The sequence below is a fragment of the Solanum tuberosum genome, unplaced genomic scaffold, assembly GCF_000226075.1.
Source record: "Solanum tuberosum cultivar DM 1-3 516 R44 unplaced genomic scaffold, SolTub_3.0 scf00187, whole genome shotgun sequence".
Taxonomy (NCBI): Eukaryota; Viridiplantae; Streptophyta; class Magnoliopsida; order Solanales; family Solanaceae; genus Solanum; species Solanum tuberosum.
Window position 1 is genome coordinate 1,172,041 of NW_006239111.1, and position 5,406 is coordinate 1,177,446.

A 5,406-nucleotide genomic window follows, 5' to 3' on the forward strand; every position below is an offset into this window, starting at 1 on the left:
ATTTTTATTTTTCAAACCCCGTAGTTAAAATAATGGATCCGGCCGGCCCTTCCATGTTGTATAACAATATTACTAATAATACTACCTCTCATGGTATTGATCTCGTTGGGATTCTCATGATTGAAGTTTGGTAAACTTCTCTTTGACAAACAAAAAAAAATCACAATAGGAATAAGTCCAAACTCTGTAGCTAAGCATTATGTTATCATTTAACTTAGATAATATCTATTATAATATATACATAAGGATTCAAAAACCATAAGTATTTTCTTGCAATCCAAGTTCATCATGACTATGTTCTTCCCTAGTAGATTATGAGTCTGAGATTTGGTGTAACACCCCAAAAAAAATTGAGCTATGACTTGAACCATCCTTCGTTGTGAGTAGGATTTTATCGAGGAGTTAAAATTTCTTAAGTGTTAAGTTCACTAGATGTAGCACCTTGAGTTCGAAAAAGAACTAAATTGGAAATAGCAAAAAAACTGAAATTTTGCAAGATAAGCTAAGTACGAGTTTTGGGTTGACTTCAAATGACCATAAGTCCTAGATCAGGATGATTTAGGTTTGCTACAAGATACCTTAAGAAATACCTTTGAATTATCTTTACAACGCCGCCGTGTTTGCTAAGTTTCGAGGTCGGATGAGTCAGATATGGCCTTTTGAAGTTAGGCTATCGAGTTAAGGAAAGTTAGCCGAAAATAGTAAGGGGTATTTTGGTCTTTTCCTTACCAAATCAGATTTAATTCATTTTTAGTAAGGTTTTAAGGGTCTAATCCTATTAGGTTCAGTTTTATAATTCTAAAATAAACCTAGGGTTTTAGTTGAGAGTTCAAGAAGAGAAAAGAAGAGAAAAGAGGAGAAAAGAGGAGAGGATCAAGGGTTCGTCGAGATTCTTGCGTATTGTAGCGGATTTTCTCCATGGTTTTGATCCCTAAGAGGTATGTAAACTTCCAAAGTGTTGGGTTACTTCACCCACACGCCAATCATGTTATTTTTAGTGAAATTTCATTCTTGAAGTTGAAAGATTAGAGTTCTTGATGAGTTCTTGATAGGTGTTCTTGAAGTTGATTCTAAATCTTGTTGTGTTGGGGTTTTGGTGATTTCTTGAGATGAAATTTAGTAATTTGAGTGTTGTTTTGAGTATATTAGAGTGTACTTATGTTAAGTAATCGAATCCAAGTGATTGGGAAAGAAATCGTTCGATTCTAGGCGAATTAGGGTGAGAAAACGAGCAAAGAATTTCGTCGGATTTTCTGGGTTGGGGCCTGCCGCGATGCACCAAACATAGCGCCCCAAACCCTCCTCTGAAATTTAGGGGCTGGCGCCACGCGCCACCCATAGCGCCAGGGTCGCCTGCCCCATCCAGTTTGCAATCGGTTTCTCCGTTTGAATTCTTTCGAAGGGTACCTTCACTCCTTTTCGATTCTAACTACTCTAAGCTACTTCTAAACACCTAAAATCATTCCTAACATGATCATAACCTTGAATTCATAATTCAAATTCAAGGTAGAGCTAATAGTTAAGTTTTGAGAATTCTTTCGAACATTCTAAGAAAGTCCCTTTGAGCCCTTTTGTGGAGTCTTCTTCAACTTCTAGTAACTTGTTTCAAGACTCGAGCAAGTGAGTATGAGAATGAGGAGAATGTATTCATGAGTCTACTTTATCATCACGATATATTTACACACTTCATCCTTTAGTATTTTATATTACAAGAGAACTACTTCACAAGACACCTCAAAGTATACATGTGCAAGGCAAGAATAGCATCCCATAATACCATCCAAGCTAAGTACTTCTTTTTTGTCATTCTTGGGCATAGTCCACATTCATAGTCACAACCTAGGTTTTCATGTCATAAGAGCACTTATACTCCTAAGTAACCTCAAGGAACACTTGTTCAATGCATGAGTGGCATCCCATAATACCACTCCCACTAAGCATATCTTGACATCACTCTATTCATGCTTACTAGTCATAAGTACTTCATAAAGACAGGGAACTACCATCTTAAGTCAATCATGTCATGGAAGACAACTATAACAACAATCCAAGATAAGCATACATCACATAAGAGGACACTTCATAAGTAGCTTTAAGTCATACTTATGCCATGTATGAATGACATCCCATACTACCACTCACACTAAGTACTCCTTTATGCTAGCTTACTCAATGCTTACTATTTATTATACTAGACTATCAAAGAATAGCATACTACTAGGCTAGACCTAACTAACATGGAAAACACACTGTCATGCAATCCAAGCTATTCAAGGAAGAATACAAGTATTCCAACCTAGCTACCTTGGAACATTCAATATGATGCTAGCTACCCTTAGGGGAGTATGAACTGTCAACCCTAAGCTATCCTTAGGAGAGTATGAATCCTCAATCCTAAGCTACCATGAAATGGTCTTGGCCTAACCAAATCAAGCTACCATGAAAGAATCCTTGCAATGCTAGTTCAAGCTACCCTTATGAGAGTATAGGTCCTCGATCCTAGGCTACCATGCCTACTCTAGTGAAAGCTACGATGAATAGCATCCCAAAAATGCTAATTCAAACTACCATGAAAAGAATCCTTGCAATGCTAACTCAAGCTAATCTTATGAGAGTATGGTTCCTCAATCCTAAGCTACCATGAGAACTTCCAACTCATGCTACATAAACAAGCTATACATGAAGGGACCATATATCATAACTTCAAGCTATTCTATTCTAACATGATTTGATTCATTTTAGGTGTTTAACCTTTCATTCTAGAATAATTCTATGTGAGAAGACCTTTCACATTCTACATACATGCATTCATTTAGTACAAGATATGTCATGTGGGTAAAAGCCTTCCACCACAACTCTATCTATTTTGTATATCAATTCTATGCAAGCTATCTCATCATATTAGACTTACTCTATAATCCCTAGTGATCAACATTATCACATCAAGCCCTACTTTCAAGCTTTACTCTAAAATCATCATACTTGACTAGATCACAAGACACATTAGTCACAAGCCTTAATCATAGGCAATTCTATATATAATTCATCATAAAGTCCCAATTTCTATCATTACAATTCATGGTCTATCATACATGCATAAGTCTATATAAATTCATGATTTCATATTCCCATTCTTGATTAAGTTCTATACATGATAATAATTCTAGAGAATCTATCAAGAATCATCAATTTCTCTTCACAAGACATAAACCCACATACTTTGATTTCTAGGGTTAATCATGGAATTCACATAAATTCTTCATAATATCATGAATCAACAATAAATTAGTCATATATAAGTATTATCCAACCAATTGGAATCATACCCATCTAAAACCCACACATTGGAAGTAACCCTAGCTTAGATTGAGGTTCTTCTTCATAAATTAGGGGAAATTCTAGGGGTCTCTATGGGTGGAAAAACCCACATATGAAAAGCTAAACACACCTTTAATCAAAGCCCAACAAAATCCTTTAACACTGGAGTCTTTGTTCTTGACCTTAGCTTCAAACTCTAGCTTCTTCTTCAACGGAGGTTTTCTAGAGAGAGAAATATTTGAGAGGGGAGAACTTTTGGGATCTTTTGGGGTTTTTTATTCTCAATGACTTAATTGGGGTGGTTTAATGACTTAAAATAATATATATATATATATATAGGTGTATAAAACCCATATAAAATGACCCCAATTTAAAACTAGTCGAATAGGAATTTCCCGTTTTACCCTCAACTTGGCAGTCCACTCCCAGGCACCACAGCCTGTTTGACGGCTCGCCAAGGGTACCACAGCCTGTGGTCCGTTGAATAGTATCCTCCCTAGCTTGGCAAACATCTTTGAGACTAAGAGAAGACCACGAGTCCCATGATCTGTGGTCAAGACCACGAGTCGTGCTGATGGTCGTGGTCTTGGGGTAGTAGCTAGGCCTTAAGGCCTTGCCTCCCCTGAGACTAAGGGGTCTTCACGGACCGTGGTCAGGACAACTGGTCATCAAGGTGGTGTGAACCCTAAGCAGTGCATGGCTAAGGTTGGGCAGCCTTGGCCTTTGGGTTAGGCTTTACCCCCTTGCCATGACACTTACCCTTCCCTTCCTCACCCAAACCGTAGGTGGTTTTCTAAACAATGGGGTCTAACAGGTACCTTGACATTCAACCACTAAACCTCTCATTCTAAGCACGTAAAGTCTCATCTATGACTCTAATCCTCAACATCACACTCTAAACCCTAGCTCTTGGCTCTAGTTTAGTCCACTAGTTTTTCCGGGGCATTACAGTCGAGCTCGCCAAAAGTCTTCTCTGATCGCCCTTTCTGTGCCTCTAACCCCTAAAATACACTGTACTTTCAGCGGGCAAGTCTGTGCTTGCCGAATGATGTCGGTGATTTGCTGAAAGGCTCTTACCATCGCCGACCTACTATTTTTCAGGAAAAGTTTTATGCCAATCGTTTCGGTGAGCCAGATCTGGCTTGCCTAAGTGATTCGGTGAGTCTGTCTGTAACATATTTTCTAAACTTTTCTTAGATTGTTTCTAACTATATCCAATGTGTGTTGCAGATATGGCTAGAGCAAAACTAGCAGGTTGAGATATGCCGCCCCACAAGAAGGCAAAGGGTATTACCATAAATAAGGATGCAGCTGCAGCCCGGACAAAAGCAACTAAACTTCCTACCACAGGTGGTAAGGGAAAAGGGAATGGCAAGGCACCTGCTCCTGCATCACCGGAGGTCAGCTCCGACAGTAACGAGATATATGCCACTCACCTCACCATTTCTGAGAGTAAGGATGAGCACTAGCACCCTCAGGCTATCAACTCTGAGCCTGAGGATGAGCTACTGTTAGCCCAAAGGGCGGAGCTGTGATCCAAGAGGGTGCATGATCTGTCTAGGATCAGGGTGCCTGAGACCCATACTCCTTCTCCAGTTCCAGATCAGGCTGTGGTCCCAGCACCACCTGCATAGGGTCCTCCTCCCTGGTCTATGAATAGACTTAAGGTTGAGGGATTGCAGACCATCATTGAGAAGAAGAGACTGTCTACAGATAGAGTGGTAGACAGATATCCAGAGATCTGTCACACTTTAGTGAAACACATATTTAAAATCTTCACTAAACCCCAGGGCCCTTATATTCCTATTTGGGTCCGAGAATCTTACACTGCCTATGGAGCACTAGTGCCATACGGGAAGAAGTAGGCCGTTAAATTCAAGCCGATTGATTATTTGGTTGTCAGGGGCAAGAAAGTGAAGTGTGACAACGATGACATCAATGTAGTGTTGGTGGGCTCCAGAGACATTGAGGATGAGTACCAAAACATTATCAAGACAAAGACCCTGGAGGATTTGAAGAGTTGGTTAGCCCCTCTGTTATTGGATGATACTCCGAAGTGGATTGAGGCTGGGGCACATATTGAAAAGA